The 16,619-nt window shown below is 42.5% G+C and overlaps 1 protein-coding gene across 1 annotated transcript in view; it reads right to left on the bottom strand.

The window, feature by feature from the left end:
* GRIK3 (glutamate ionotropic receptor kainate type subunit 3) overlaps positions 1-16,619 on the bottom strand; it is a 653,994-nt gene that overhangs the window by 13,727 nt on the left and 623,648 nt on the right. The gene's annotated exons all lie outside the window — the stretch shown is intronic.

Below are 16,619 nucleotides of genomic sequence, written 5' to 3'. Positions count from 1 at the left end.
CATTGTTTTCGTACATGGACTAAACAAACCCACTTAATTGCTTCCACATTGAGAGAAAATCTTCATTCGGAAAATTAGATATGCCTATGTCTACGAGAAGAATCTTCATATAAATTCTAAAACACTTTCAACAATAGAAAGCATGCAGCTAGTTACCAACCTCCAGCATTACACCAAGTTGCCAGATTCGCCACCACAGTTTCACCAACTAACTTCTGTTAAGAGTCTTAGGACCTTGTTATGAGTGAGCCTTGTAAAATCCATAATTATTCCACCTTTGAAACCAGACACTGAGGTGTTCAAATGTTATTCAGTTCTGCATGTTCCAGTAAATACAGAGCCTATTTCCCCTGTTCAATTATGGCAGGCTTGATCTGACAAAATGTAACAGAAAGATGCGATCTTTATCACATTGGGTAGTTACAGGGTGTGATAAATATTGTACCACTTATAATGGTAGTCCCTGCACAAATGTGTTTTTGTATAAGGATCAGAATTTAGGGGGCACTTATAGTCAAGACCTCGGAAAACAACCTCAGGACTTATTCACAAGCCCCATGTGCTGCTGATAAGTCACTTTTAATATAGGAAAAAGGTAATCGCCATTTCTTTTCAAACTAAAGCCTCAACATGCCTATCTATAGAATAACAGCACTGCCCTGAAAGCTTCCACGTTTCCTTAACTCCTGAAACAACAAGACAACAAAAGAAACAAGCACTGGCATAGCCAGTAGGTCTCGCCTTTGGAATCATATAAGTGCTTAGCCAGAGGTTATGGTTTGGCCTTTGTTTTTAAATTGTGTTGTAGAGAAGCGTGGCTGCCGTGCAGCATGTTGAAAAGTTATAATAAACAAGAATGTCCATATTTTATTGTAGGCACATGCATGCATTACCACGTCAAATGACACAGGTGCCTTTTTTTTTTACTTTCATGATCCAGAAAGGAATGCAATAGCTCTCGCACTTCCCTAGTTAGAGCAATTGGCGTTGTAAATGATAATGTCTTTTACGTATATGCTGTAGAGTGTATGCATGTGGCGTGTAGTAGAAATATGTGAGTTGACTTGGAATTGTAAGTTGTAGAACTGTGTGGCATGGAATTGTTTGGTGTGGAGTTGTTTTGTGTAGTGGAATTATGTGGCATGGTTTACAGTTGAAATATGTGGATAGTAATTATGTGGTATTGCACATATTGAATTATGTGGAGTGGGTGTGATGGTGTGTAATTATGTGGAATGGTATTTTGGGTGTGAAATTGTATGTAGTGGAGCATAAATGCCATGGACTAGTGCTACTTGTAACCCATGTGGACTGCTTTGCATACCATTGACGTAACCAATCTTCTTTTATGGCTCTCACAATGGACATGGGCAGTTCGACCATCCCCTAGGTCAATCTGCCTACAGTTGTGACCATTATGCAATGCCTGGTAGTGAAGGGCACAAAAGATTAAAATATGATTGGATTATCTTGGTGGGAAGAATTGTTTAAAAAATGAGATCCCTGCAAATTGTTTGTTAATAGATTTTGCTCTCAGTTATCAATCATTATTTATTAATATGCAGCAACATCGGGTTTCAAATAATTAATATTTTAAAAAGAATCATTCATACCATAGGGTTATTGGGATAGACTGTCATCACTAGTGGTTTCATTTACTATATGCAATTTATTTCTAACATTAATTTTAACAACGTTCTTGCAAACTTCGTGAAGTATTTTTGTTTTCGCTTCGCCGAGTTTTCCTCATCCTACAGAGCTAATTTTCTTTACGTAGGCCATGATTACAAGTTCCCCAGTACAGAGTTTGCAGTAAAATCGTGGGCAATTTTCTCATCATTGGACCAGTAAAATCGCCTTCCTACCATGCAATTACGAGTTGAACTAAATGAAATGGGGAATTGTGCACCTATTTTTCAGGTCACAAAACCACACAAGATGTGCCATTCCATAGGAATTCGGTGCATAAATTTACCACCTACTCTGAACAGGGGGAAAAATACATGTCCAGACCTATGGGTGGGATGAGAGGTGAGGGAGGAGGTTAGGGCAGGTGAAGGAAGAAATTGGAAACTTTTTCTAGCACAGGGGGGCGCTGTATGTTTCCAGCCTCCAAGGAAAACAATTGGAATTAAGTATGCCTGCTGTTGCAGCCAAAGCCTTGTGAGATGTTCTGGCTGAAATTGCCATTTGGAGAAATCAGATGAGCTTCTCCCACATTTGCTAAAACCATGGCCCTCATTTACTGGGATTTGGAGTAGGGCAGCACAGCAAGTCCCCTTACTGCCCTACGCCAAAGTGAAACGGCAGGAATGCACTGTATTTATTCATTACAGTGCATTCCTGTCATTTCCCCTTACACTGGCACTGTTTAGGCAGCCTAGCACCAGAGCAGGCACCCTTTAGTGCAAGGGTGCCTGTGTTGTTGGCAGGATTGTTTTTGTTTTTGTGCACAAAAACAATCCTAAAATGCACTTTCTTCTTTTCTGTAGGACACATAGGAAGAGGAAAAAACAAAGAGAAATACATATATTTCTCCTCGTTATGCCTAACCACAGGAGGCAGAAGGATTTGCACTTTCCCAGGTTTTCATGATCTTGTAAATCTGAGGCAGTGTCGAAATCCATGGGTGTTGCATGGGAAATCCCACAGCAACATCCATGGAACGCCTCCCGATTTACGCTGCTTGCCTTGCTCCATAGCTATGAATGCATTCAAAGTTACCCATAGTGGCTTTGCGTTGCCTCGCAGATATGAATTTGTAATTTGCGCCGATGAAGAGTCACAAAAAGTGACACTCCAGCAACTCATGGGGCTCGTAAATAAGTCCCAATGTGTTGAAAAAGTAAAACCTAAACAGTCACTATCAGGTGGAGCGAAATTAACGTATAACAAAAAGCGTCCATTTCACTGTGCCTAATTTTGTAACTATTTTCAAATTTACGTTTTGTAGAGTGTTTTTGTACAAGTGCATTAAATAAATAAGGGGACACTTTTTTTTTCTGGAAGTGTACTCTACAGAAAACGAGTACATTCTAATTGAATAAGAAAGGATGCATACTACATGCACAGTCATGATTTTCATGTGGACGGATGTGGTAGAAGAATGACTTTGTTCGATTCACGTGGCATGCCCCTATAGCATACAGTGTCAATTATGCTACAAAGAATAATTAGGTGAAGTGACGACACTACTTCCTGCGAGAAAAGTAGAAGCATACATTTCAAACTGCTGCAGCTGTCAAGCTTATGGTCGAATAGGAACATTCCTAAGCATATACTTCGTACAAAATAACTGCGTTTAGGCAAAGAACCGACATTTGAGTGGGGAAAAGTTAGATGTGACTGTTGTTTTCATCGGCGCCTCTAGAAAGGCACAGTCCAAACAGTTCTCACTGACAAAGAGAGCCTAGCTCTTAAAATGGCTGCCTCGTGAGCTCAAGGCATCTCACTGGTGCATATTCTGATGGCGCGTGTCCTTCCCTAACCTTCCATAAACACTTAACGCAAACCCGGAGAAAGGACTAGAAAAAGATCATTTTCAAAACAAAAAATTAAAAAAACGTGTAAAGCGAGAAGTGCAGCGAGCTGCCTGCCGTCCTCTCCATCACTGGGACGCCGTGGCATAGACTCAGCAATCAGAAGAGAGTGGAGCGCGATTGATTTTCTGTCTTCTTCCAAATAAACAAACTACTTTGATGTAATTACCGTGTATGTCATACAAACTGGATTAGGTCAAAGTGTCATGCAGCGGTAGCATTATTTTGGTCCCATCTCATGATTTGAAGTGAACATTTGCAAGACATTATCTCGCCCGTTTTGCTGGGTTTCTATGCCGACCCCTTGAGCCCGACCTCTCTCTCGCCCCTCAGGGCGCTTCGCTTCTCGATCATCCGGAGCGTGGAGGTAAAACAGGGATGATCGATGGAAGGATACAGGCCAGGGTGCGCGCGGGTCCTCTGAGGACCCTCCAGAGCCACGACCAGAGAGTGCATTAAGTATACATGACTTTGCCTCTGGCCGCCAGCAGCATCTGCTCATTAGTAACCCAGTCAAGGCGCGAAAAGGCACCAGTATTAAGAGATAATGCAACCTGCATTCATAAGTAAAGCACTTTTAGAGGCATTGGGGGGGAGAAGGTGTGGCCTAACGGCTAGAACGCTCGATCTAGAAAGCCCCTGGGGTTCGAGCCTCGGCAGGGACGCTCAAGATCCTGTGATCCTGGGCAAATTACTTAATCTCCCCGTGCCTAACAAAATGAATGGGTCAATCCGTAACGCAGCTGGTGCTCATGTTTGGGCTCTGATGCCTTCGGGTGAGTTAGAGCTATATACACCCCCGCCGCCCAAAAAAATCGTAAGACAGTCACTGGATGCAACATGATGAACATTTTCCATTTAGGAGCATGCAAGTATGATCTATGGGCCGGATTTAGAAGGCATTGTATTTAATGAGTCCATCAGGGTTGCAGAGAACATTACATCCGCCACCCTGACCGATAGAGGACTGCCATATTTAGACAGCACCATCGGCACAGAGGTGATCTCTGTGGTTCATAGGAGCCTCCATCACAGCAGTTCCTGTCAATGCAGGGAAAATTGTACAGCTGCTGTCTTTTAGGCAACAATGCACCAAACATTCCTCCCTACAGCCTCCCCAAAAAAGTAGGAGTTTCTTTTGGAACAGCAAATATAAAAAACTATCCTGACATCCAGGAATGTAGGGGGGGGTCATTATTATTTTTTTCTTCTCATGACCATCAGGTTTAATCTGGTGGCAACAGACAAGAAAAAAGATTGTATTATCTGCTCATAATAGGTGAACAGTCTGATGTCTTAACTCCAGCAGCCCCTACTTCACCAGGCCATCGGAGTATGATTTTCAATACAGCAGAAACCAGTATTGGATAACTGGTGGTCTATCGGACTCAGAATGGAGCAGTTTGACCATAAGTTTGTGACGGAGTATGCTGTCTGCCACACTCTAAATCAGATCCTAACTCTTCATCGGAACTTCTCTTCTTCCACAAAAAGATGTAAGAAACAAGTTTGAGAGGTTTTCTGATTTTAGCTCAATGGGCCAATATGTGCACCATCATTAAGTTTACCAGGGATCATCCTCATGAAAGCACTCCCAACAAGTTATGCATCCTGAGCAGAAGTCAAGGGTGCACAATGGGAATGAATGGCAATTGATTTAATATAATACCCTTTAAAAGATCCATAAATGCTTTTAGCTATTAGGACATAGTTTATGTGATTAGCAGCAGTGTAGAATCTCCTCTTGGATCTTTAGTTTTACTTGGTCTGTGATGTCTGTTGACCAGTGTTGAAGTGGGACATCAGGGTCAGCATCTTCAGATAAGCTTAATAGCAGCAGCAGCAGAAGATGCTTTATTGTATACAGATTTTTCACTTAATTATTCGTTTTATATGACAAAGATGGCTGTCTTCCATTTCTTCAAAGCACTGTGGTGCTGAAAGAGATGTTGAATGTCTTATGAAGTCCAATCAGGAGAGGTAGAAATCTTAACAGATATTCTTGAGTTGTGACCCCCCGTTTTGTGTGGAGATCAATTAAAAGATTATTTGCAGACATGTCAGTCATTCTTGTGTGTCCTGGAACAAACATATAAAGAAGGGCACCACGTAGGTTTAGCAGCTGCTATTAGTTTAAAATATGTCTATGTTTTCTTCGGAAAGAGAAAAACTGCCTCCTTGAGTGGCACCCTCTATCTAGTGGTATATAATTTTCAGCTGTCTACTCACTAATACCCTGCCCATGTCTCCTTCGTAGAATCTATAAAGCACTCTTGGAGCCCTGAAAAGTCACAGAGCCTGGAGTATAATGCTCTCTGTACCTCCCCACATCTGGAGGTCCTATGAGTTTGAATGAGGCTTGCATGGAGCAAGTCTTGAAAGTAGGTTTGGGGTTAATAGCTTTATTTGTCATGAAAAGATCATCTGTATGGATGAGGGAGAAAGATGCCCATACTCTGTTAGTTATACAAATACAAGTGTTATTTACATTGGTGCTTAGGTTAAAAAAATTTCTTGTGGCACTGATTTCTCTCATGATTAATTGGAAAAGTCAGTGCATTTTTAGACTAAAGGGATCTAAGGAGAGAAAGAATGGGTGCGTTATGGAAGATGAAAGGAAATATAACTTTGGATGAATTTGATCTTGCATGTGTTTGATCTTGAAATGTGTATGCTTTTCTAAAGATGCATAATTTTGTGCGCAGTGAGGGTGATCTGCAAATACCACAAGTGTTTTCCATATTATGGATTTCTCATGTTTGCTCATAGAGAAAAGTATTGAGTCAGAACTGTCTTGGTTTTTTCCTCTTGAGTTTCAACCAAAGAAGAGCAAGTGTGTCTACTTCAAAATTGATCCTGGAGATGTACACTTCTGTATTGCTGTTGATGTCACTGGAACAATTAAGTGGGTTACATCTTCTTGAAAAGATGGCTTTGAGACAAGATGGTGTGATATGGCTTCGAGGTTGGGACTAGGATTTCATGGTTTGAGGTCTGGGTGACAGGAGTGTGAAGATGAAAGGGAATACGTATTTGATTGCACCAGTCAGTATCAATAGTTTGGGGACAGAAGACCCTATCCGGGTGTCGAATGATGAGGTCCAGTAACATCTCTTTTATGTTGTAAGGGCTGTCATCAGTTATCTAGGATGTGAAGATTCATAATGGTCTTGAGGAAAACGCAGTTCATTTTGGGGAGATAGCAGGGGTGAATAACAAACCTCAAGCGAGAGATAAAGAGAGTGCCTGATGAGGGATGTGAGAGGCATAAAGACTATGCAGACTTGCTATTCCGCACCCCCCCCGCCCCCTCTATATTCGTAGCTCCGGTGAGCGAAACTTAGGTCCAACACTTAGGGGCAGATTTACAAGCCCCTTGTGCCTCATTTACGCTGCCGTTGCATCACTTTTGTGACGTAGCGGCGGCGTAAATCCTGCTCCATGGTGCAGGGGTACTTACACATGACGCATCTGGGAGATGAGTTACATTGTAATGCTTCACGTTGTAATGGCCTGCGCCCCAAGTAGGTGGTCCTGTGCAGGGGGGGGGGGGGGGGGGGGGGTCGTTCCGGCGCAGGTACGCCTTCTAAAAGTGCCTGAGTGAAATCTACAAGATTTCACTCAGTCACTTTTAGGCGCATGCTGCGTCAAAACCCTGCGCCTGCCTGAAGCAGGCGTAAGGATTGACGCAGCATTAACTAGATAGGGCCCCCAGAGCATTGCTGGAGCTGCGTCGCGCTTGCTACGCAACTCCAGCAATGCGTCACTTTTACAGCACAGATGCGTCACGCATCTGCGCCGTTTTTGCCCCATGGTGCGCCGCTTTGTAAATGCGGCACATTCCCGATGGCGGAGCTGTGGCGCACAATAACTGGCGCATCCCTGCTAATTTGCAGGGATGCGCCAGTTATTGTAAATATGCCCCTTATTGTTTTACAGTTAAAGCACTGCTAAATCCACGGATATAAAAAGGTTTACAAAAATTTCTAACAAATCATTACCTAAAGGAACTTCCAAGTATTCACGGAGATGGATAGTAGTGTATGTACAATCGTGCCTAAACTACATCTAGTAGCGCTAAGTTCGACTAGATTGGAAACCCATTAGCGTCTCAGCTGGGTGCGCCAGCACCCGCCATTTTGTCATTTGTACAAACCGAACAACCAGATAATGTCTGCCAGAACTCAGCCACTGTGAATCTTCCATGGCTAGAAAGTGCACCATTGTAGATCTTTTATTTTCATAACAGCTCAGCGGAGACAGTTTTCACACCCCAGCAGTCAGTCGAGCATTACAGAAGAAAGCTAGCATTTAAAAAGCCAGCCACTTTTATCCCTCTTAATAAAGGATTTCTCTGCAGTGCTTTCATAAAAAATAAAAGGCCTTGTTGAGTTGGAGGTCTTTTTTGCAACACGCAAGAACCCTTTCTTTCAAGTAAGCTGTTTAAAACCTGCCTTTTCAGATCCGTGTTTGGGTGTAATTGTGGACCACTGATTTGTCTGTGCTTGGAGTAGTTATGCCAGTTATATGATTCTGTCTTCCCCGGCATACTATGTAGACACCGGCATTTAAAGTCTAAAAAGCATAACGAAATATAGCTCAAGTTGAATAGCTGTATTTCAAAACATTGCAGGGCATTTAATTCATGTTTAATATTATGAGTGTTTTGTGTAAATGGTGCTACCAATCTATGGACAGTGGCAGCTCCCATGCTAAGGTGGAGGAGCATCGCCCCACTGCCTTCAAGCAATAAAGGAAAAAATAAAATGATAATAACGTAATGTTATCCTTTTATGTTGTCCTCCTGCTGCAGCAGCTTTGCATGATGGACCTGCATAGCAGGGAAGGAGTGGTGGACCCAAAACCCTCCTAAGTGTGTTTGGCCGGCCCTCTCCGGCCACCCAAAACAGTCATGTGCACTTTCCATGCTCTCCATGCAGGCCTCATTACAGCCTGCACGGAGAACATGCCCACCCCTGTAGCCCCTGGCTGAGTGCTTCCTGTTCCTGGAGTCCAACACAGGAGAGCAGGAGCAGAAACACGAGACCCAGCAGCAAGGTAAGTGTTTTTTTTTATTGCAAGCCATGCACATTAGCCCTCCCCGCCAGCACCCCATTCGCCCGCCCACCAACACGTGAGCCGTGCTGGCCACCACTGTCTGTGGACTGCTTAGAGAATTTACTCATGAAACAAAAAAGGAATGATAGAAAGGATTATAGAATTCTGGATGCAATCACCTGCTTCTGCCTGCCCCCTACAACCGTACGCAAATCAATATAGGTCTTTACCCTACCCCAAAAGTGATACCACTCATCTCAAACTGTTTGACCATATTTTTACTACACATACACATAACCAACCACAATCATGTTTGTGCCCTATTGAGCCTCAATGGTGAGGAGGCATCGGCCTACCAACCTCATTATCCACTACCAACCTGACCTATTCTTGATCACTGAACATTGGGTCAATCCTTGGTTCTAAACCAACCCATCATATGGGAAGAAGAATTACTGGAACTAGGAGCTATATCTGATGTACTTAAGGACTCTCTTAGCTACAAGTACGTGCTCACCACCACTCACTCAATTTTTAAATGCCTCAAGTTCGACCCGTTGTTTGTCTTTCCTGTTCCATATATGTTCATATCAACTATCACCCTCCAAAAGACAAATCTAACTAATTTGATCACATTTTTCACTATGTCCCCACAACGTGATGTTATTTGTTCACAATATTACGTAGGGAAAATGTATCATCTTTGGGACACTTTGTCACTGTTTTTCTGTCTTTCTTTTCCCTTTTCTCCCTTTTTTTAATTTCTATGTCGTACTCTGGTTGAAAGTCTGATCAAGAAAAAGAAGTGTCAGCCTTCAAAAATAAGTGCAGGTGCGCACCACCACAAGCCACTGTCTCAAATTAAGCCTTAGGACATGGGTTCCCTGCAGGAGTGTGTGAGCTACAAAGTTTTTTTCCCATGAGTCTCATATTATTTTGTTTCTGAAAAATATAGAAATTTACAAAAGTAGCAAACGTCAGTTCAAGTTGGCTGTTGCTTAAAAATTAGGAATTTCAAAGGCATTTTGTTTGACAGTGTCAAATTAACCTATTTTCCCCCTGAGAGTGTTTAGTAACTCGCGAGGAAAGGTAAGAGACACTGGGGGGAGGAGGGAGTCCTTGTTCTGCATCTGTAGCAAGCATCCATCCTCAATGTTGCACTCACCATTTCTTACTGAAAGAAGCTCACAGTCATCCAAGGGTAGTACCAAGTGGCATATGTACTAGGAATGACTGTGATCATTCCATATTTTTACTCAATCTTGAGGTTTCAAAAATTATAGAACAATAAACATGAAGGTATTCTTTACACCACCGGTCACTGGGCCTTATTTACAAAAATGATTCCACCAATCCAGACCAGAACAAAGAAGTGAATGGGACTAACTTGTCAAGATTTCAGGTTGTGGAGACCACATTAGGGTCTCAAAAACGTCCTAATAAGGGCTATCCAATGCCTCTAAGGAGCACCAGAGCAACACCCTTGAGGACACCACTGGATCAGGGGATCTACAAACTGTGCCACAAAGTAAAACATAAGCAGAATCTCAAACAAAAATAAAATGACAGCAATGGAACAATTGCAAACATGGTGTAGAACGTCTAGCTTTATAATCCTGATCATATAAATAATTATTCTCAAACCAGTATTGGTTTACCTAGCTACTTTCCAATAGATTATTCTTCCACATTGCATCCTCATATAGCTCTTCTCCCTCCCAAATTCATTTTCTTTTAGTTTTCTTCTTCTAATCTTCTCCTAAAGCAGAGAAATTCATCTTGCTTCCCAACTACCCCATCTATCTTATAGTCCTTGGTGTTCAACAGAAATGTTGGTATCAACATTGTGTAACATGCAGCATGTTTCATTATGGGTGACATTACAAGGAGGCGGTATAATGGAGGGTTGCAGGCAGTCTGTCCCCACACTAACTTATAGCCATCACAAAGTTACATGGCCAAGTAACAGTAGTAAGCCAAAAGCCACAGGCCGCAGAAAACAAAAGATCACTGGAAGAAAACGCAAAAAGGCCACAAACTGAGCAATAAAAACACATCACAGATAGGTGGATCAGCACAGCCACGACCTTGTGAATTCAACAGCCACAGACTAGAACGTCACTAAACAACATATTGACAAAGCACAGGGGAAACAGAATGAAAAAAACGGATTATTTAGAAACGGGGTTCAAATTAAGAATCAAATAGGGTAAATAAAGAAGTAAAACACCTGGGAAAAAGAAATGACAGACTGAAGAAATAAATAAATTGCAGACTAAAGAAAAATTTGAAACTTTTGAAAGAGAAATGCAAACGATACGGAACAAGGCAATAGAGGCCACAGACTAATGTAACTGACAACGCTAGAGACACAAAAAAGAGTCTGATGAAACATGAGACACACAGACTGCAGAAAAAAAGAAATTAAAGGATAACAAAAAACAGGTCACAGAGTGAGGTACACATACATGCTTCCTCTCCTTCAGACCATTAGGCTGAATGACTCTTGATACCCTGATCACTTACAACACAAAAGACCAACTGGTATTTGTAAATCACGAACTAAGAATCTCCTCTAAGGGACTCAGGGCACTGGGGGCCGCCGGGAAGATTAAATGAGCACTGGCTCTGGGCACATGGTGCTGGGCTAACCTGCCGCCTGCTCTGGGGATGGAACAGTGAGCCCGTGCTTCGAAGTCAGCCGCCCTGGCTGCTGCGCCACATCTCTTGACCTAACATTTGCATGATCCTTCTGCACCTTCCCTTCCACTCCAGCAAAACTTTAATCAATGTCCTTTTCATTAACATTCCTGAGTACTACAGAAGCTTCATCATGTTCCTCCCAAAGCACTCCTTGACTACTGGAGCAAGTGATCAACATTTGCTTGACCATACAAGGCCCACCTCTCCAGTGGCATAGCTAGACCTATGCATTTGGTGCCCTGCAGGCGTGTGTAAGGGGTAGGGGGTGCTGGAGATTTCCTCTGCGGCCATGAGGGCGGCGGTGAGGAGTTTAGCATTCTCCTGCTACGTGGTAAGGGCATGTTTCATGGACTCAAGTACTTTACAAATACTGAGTTGTAGCTAAATTGAGTTTCAGTTAGCTTCTCCCGGCTTTTGAGTAGCTTTGAATTATTGATGAATTCATAAGGCGTGTCAGACTGCGGCTGTGACGCTGAGAGTATTACACTCACAGAAGCATACTGCTTTGAGCTGTGAGTCATCTATATCCCATGTATGCACATATCTCTGGCTACACCAGGGACAAGAACCAAGGATGATATGGAATGGATGCACTTGATGGCCACTAACTTCCTATTAGCAATACTGGTATTTAGCGGTAATTGACTACGAATATGAGAAATCATGGTGGCACTTATACATGGTGTTCACTGTGCGAGTATACACTTGATTGTTCACACTTGCAGGTGACCACTTATTTTGGAGTCTTGAGGTTTGGGAATGGGGAAATGGTGGACCCCATTTCTAAGAGCTGGTCAAGGGTCACCATAGGTGCTTTGCATAGAGCTGTTGTGCATGCATTTTTAGATTGTAATTTAAGATTTGTCTTTGTCCCAGAACTAATGGAGACAGACAGTTGATATTATCTACACCCACACAAAGGTGGTGAGTAACCTGAGAGGTGGGTCTAACTATTTGTTGTTAGCAAAATCCGTCTAAATGCTGAGACTCTGGTTTTTATCCTCTCTTTGTCTCTTTTATGTCCGGGTGTGGTGGTCAGATGATTACATCCTGAGGAGATACCTCAAATAACTTAGGGTAAAATGTCCACATACCACCCGCCCACAATTTGTTGACTAGCACAAAGGGATTGTGGATTTGCTGGAACTTTCCTGTGTTTCTTTTGTCAAATACAATTATATAACCATTGGGGAATGTACACTGTCTTTTTGTATTATATATTGTAATTATGATCACCAGGTGAGCTCTCAATCGTCTACACTATATTCACGTCTCACACCGTTTTTGTATATGTATGGATGCAAGACATGGATGATGGAAATATATGCTTTATGCAGTGCTGTGCTTCCTTTACTGTGTTTTGTTCAATTAAATAGGATCAGAATTATGGAGGCAAAATAGATGTAGAATCCTCTAACTCTCAGACGTGGTCTCTCTGTGAGTCCAACATAGCTTTTAGACCTGGGCGGAACTCACTGAGAAGTTGGAGTTCCACAAAGTTACAAAAAACTCAGGGAGTTTCTGTGGAATTCCAGGAATGTGTTGGAAAAAGGCCCATTGCGCTGTGATTTAGCCCTGGGACCTCATTTTGTGCTGAAAAATCAGCACAAATGGCACCACGTGATGTGCCAGAGAGCGCAGCTTCTCAAGTTGATTTTGCTGCCACTTGAGTAGATTTTTTATCTGAGTAGCAACTGTCTGACAACGAATGGTAGCGTCGCGCCAGCGACCCGCATTGGCGAAATCTCGCCGGGTGCCCTCCTAGCGACCAAAAATCACGGTAGGGGATTCCAAATCTTGCTCGTGCACATCAACGTACTGTTTTCAAGCTGCACACAAGAAAAAACTCCGACATGTGGCTATTGACAGAATATGTGTTTAATCAACAGGGAGGGATGAGGAATTGGTGTGTCCGTTTCTTTCCCCAGGGTAATGAATGCTTTTAATCAACAAAAATGGACACTTGTAACACTGCTAGACCTTTTGTTCAGTGTAAATAAGGAAACCCTCAAAAAGATCAATGTTTAATGGAATGCGGTATATATGTTTCGTCCGACCCACATTGAAATTAAGGCAGTTATCATAGGGTATTCCTATTTTCGTTGGATGCCAGCCTCATCCAGAGGCACCTCTAGTCTCGAGTGCAGTGTCCAGAGACAAAAAGGATTTCCCCACAAAGAAGAAATTAAACAAAAAAGTGATACATATACGAAAACTGATAAAAAATGGAAAAAAATGCCTTAAGTTTTTATTTCGGGGCAAGTATCCATTTGTTAAAATTAATTGGTATACTATCTGAGAGCCAAGTTACTGGGCCATATAGTATTGCATAAGAGAAGTTGTCGACATGTTTCAGCTCCCTGGGCCAAGGGGTCTATGGAGCTTTCGTCAGGACTTACAAACACAGAATTGACATGAATTTTTACTCACACAACTTGTGCGGTAATCCTTTTCACATAATGAATTTGTTATGGAAAATGCGCTCTTCACAATCTGCTGTGTAAGCGTTCAGAGTATCAACGGGGGACCGCTAATTAGAAGCGCAGAGCCACGTGGAGGCTACAATTCGGCCTTGTGCTGACTCTGCCCCTTATGTGCCACCTTCATATCTATCGGAAAAATTTCTGGTTTAGATGCTCCAGCATAGCAAATTAAAATAAAAAACAAATGAAGAAATCACAGATCAAAGAAAAAGAATGGGTAAACATAGAAACAACAGAATGTGGAAAACCTGGTGCAGCAGGATCCGAAACTTTAGCGAGACTCAAAGAAGCTCAAAAACATATACTGAGTAAACTATGACAACAGGGAATGAGGAAAAACAGAAGAAACATAACAGCCTCGAATGCAAAGAAAAACGGTATACACAAACGGAGGAAACAGAAACTTAAGAAATATAGATGCCAAAAAATGAGGAAGCACGCAGCCAGAGAATGCGTTACACAGTAGAAACATGAAGGAAAAGACCTGAGACTAAGGTACAGAGAGTCCATGTAGATTGAATAAATGAAGAATTTTCACTCTAACAAAATATAGAGAATTCACAGACTGAGAAAACACGTCACAGTTTGAACGAATAAAAAGATACAGACTGAAGAAACACAATAGGGCAGGTGGACACAGAAACTTAAAAAGCTGAGACACAGAGGAAACTGAAATGCCACAGCGTGAGTAACTGAGCAAACAGGCAGGTCGCGTGCTCATGCAAGCAAGTAATCCTTATCTAAGGAAACACACAATGTTGATATATGGATGGAAAACAGCAACGACGGATGAAAATATATAGGGGCAGATTTACAAGTCCCTTGCGCCACTTTTGCTTCACTTTTAACATGGAAAAAGTGACGCAAAAGTGGCTTAAGGGGCTTGTAAATCTGTCCCATAGTGTTTAACAAATGGCAGAGAGTAGGAGAATGCACAAACAGTAAGCTGCATAAACTAAGAAAAAAGGAATGACAAGCAAAACTCAATGCGAGAAGCTCCTTGGTTATAGAGTGATGAGTCAGGCTAGCGACACATTTGGAAACGTAAATAGGACTCGCTGGCAGAACACACTGGTGATAGGGATAGAGGCGGCATGGAACCTGAATGGAGATAAACAGCGTTAGGCAATACTGTCTGCAGGCGTTAACACACGGCATCGGAATATAGATTAAACACAGAGATTGATAATCAAGTGAAAAGCGAGGGCTCGGAAGTGGAGAAGGCCGAGGCCAACCCGTAAAGATTGAGGTCGCAGACCAAGGAAAAATGTAGGTCAGCACCAGGGCACAAAACTGTATCAGAATGCAGAGAAACACAGAGGTTGCAGCCCATGGAAGAAACAGCATCAGACTACAAATAAACCTGAGAATTGTGGATTCCAGAAACACAGAGCTTGGGGCGAGGTGAGCGAGAAGTCGCACCAGAATGCCGATAACCCCATACACCGCTGATGGGAAGTGAACGCTTGAGCTCTCCAACCAAGGGAATAGTCCCATTGAAATGCACAACCACACTAGGTTCACAAAGCAAAGGGACACTGAGGTCGCAGCAAAGGGAATAACAACCGTGGAAAACAGAAAGTGTAGATCATGGAGCCCGCGACCTTGGACCACATCGCGCAAAGGTCGCAGATACAAATACAAAGTTTGCAGACTAATGGGACAATAACCGAGCATGTATATACAGACCGCGCACCAAGATTGCATGCTGAAAGCCCAGCGGCATCAAATATTTACAAATAAGCTATGCCAAAGATCAAGTGGCCATATGGCTTGAAGGCTCATTGAACACCACAAGGCTTCACACAAGGGATAGCAATGAGAGAGCAAGTCAATGTGGAAACCTAGGACCTTGCTTCAATATGTCTCCGGTGATCATTAAACAGACAGTAAAAGGAGGTACTGGTACCCTTAGCATCACAAGATGTAGTCTTTTACTCTGAGTCTTCGGCTGCTGAAAGTAAGTGATGTCTTCAGATGAAACACCCTGGGAAAATGTACAGGAAACAGCACAGAAATACAGAACCTGCATGTTATTCCTCAAAATCTCATAATAATGATTGTTTTATGTCTTCTGAAGTTACTGAGGCATCTGGTATCAGTACATTGGGGGTTGGGGATAGCCGGAAAAATCCACCAGGTAAGAATTTCTGCTGCAAGAGACTAGTTGTGATACTATAACAAATCAAGGTGACTGCTGGGATCTGTATGTTGTTTTTAAATGACCTGTCTTTTGTAATTTTATCTATCAAATCGAATAAAGTTTATGATGATGATGACAGCTGGGATCAAACTGAAATTCATAGGCTGCAGCAGGTACCATTATGAGTCTTGTATAGCGCCTGGTATATTAAGCGGTTGTAAAGCCAATAGGTCACACCTTGCTGATCCACTGGCTTTGGCAATGCTTTTGGCTGGTGCTTAGTTGTATCAGGAAAAAAACCTAAATGCTATTTTGCTGAGGTTGTGCAGCACATGTGAGTACAGCAGCTACCAGTAAAAAAAAGTGCACCACAAATGAGGAATGAGTGTGGGAGAAGCATAGAGTGGTCAGGGGTAGCACTTGGGAAGGGACAGAGGGGGGAATACAAAGTGGCGTGGGTGGGTGGATGAAGTTGTAAGGAGAGGGTAAGATTCAGGAGTGGGATGGGAGAAAATAGCTAGTGAGGTAGAGAAAAACATAGAGCAGGAGGGAGAAGAAAATGAGAAAGAGAGCAGGACAAGAGGGTGAGAGAAACACAGAGTGCGGGGACTGATACTTGCTCAGGGCTGTAGAACACAAGAGAGAGATCCAGAAAACACATGTTTCCTAATGGAGTACTTAACTAAAAAGAAA

The sequence above is a fragment of the Lissotriton vulgaris genome, chromosome 2_1, assembly GCF_964263255.1.
Source record: "Lissotriton vulgaris chromosome 2_1, aLisVul1.2, whole genome shotgun sequence".
Classification (NCBI taxonomy): domain Eukaryota; kingdom Metazoa; phylum Chordata; class Amphibia; order Caudata; family Salamandridae; genus Lissotriton; species Lissotriton vulgaris.
This window is presented reverse-complemented; position numbering and strand designations above follow the sequence as displayed.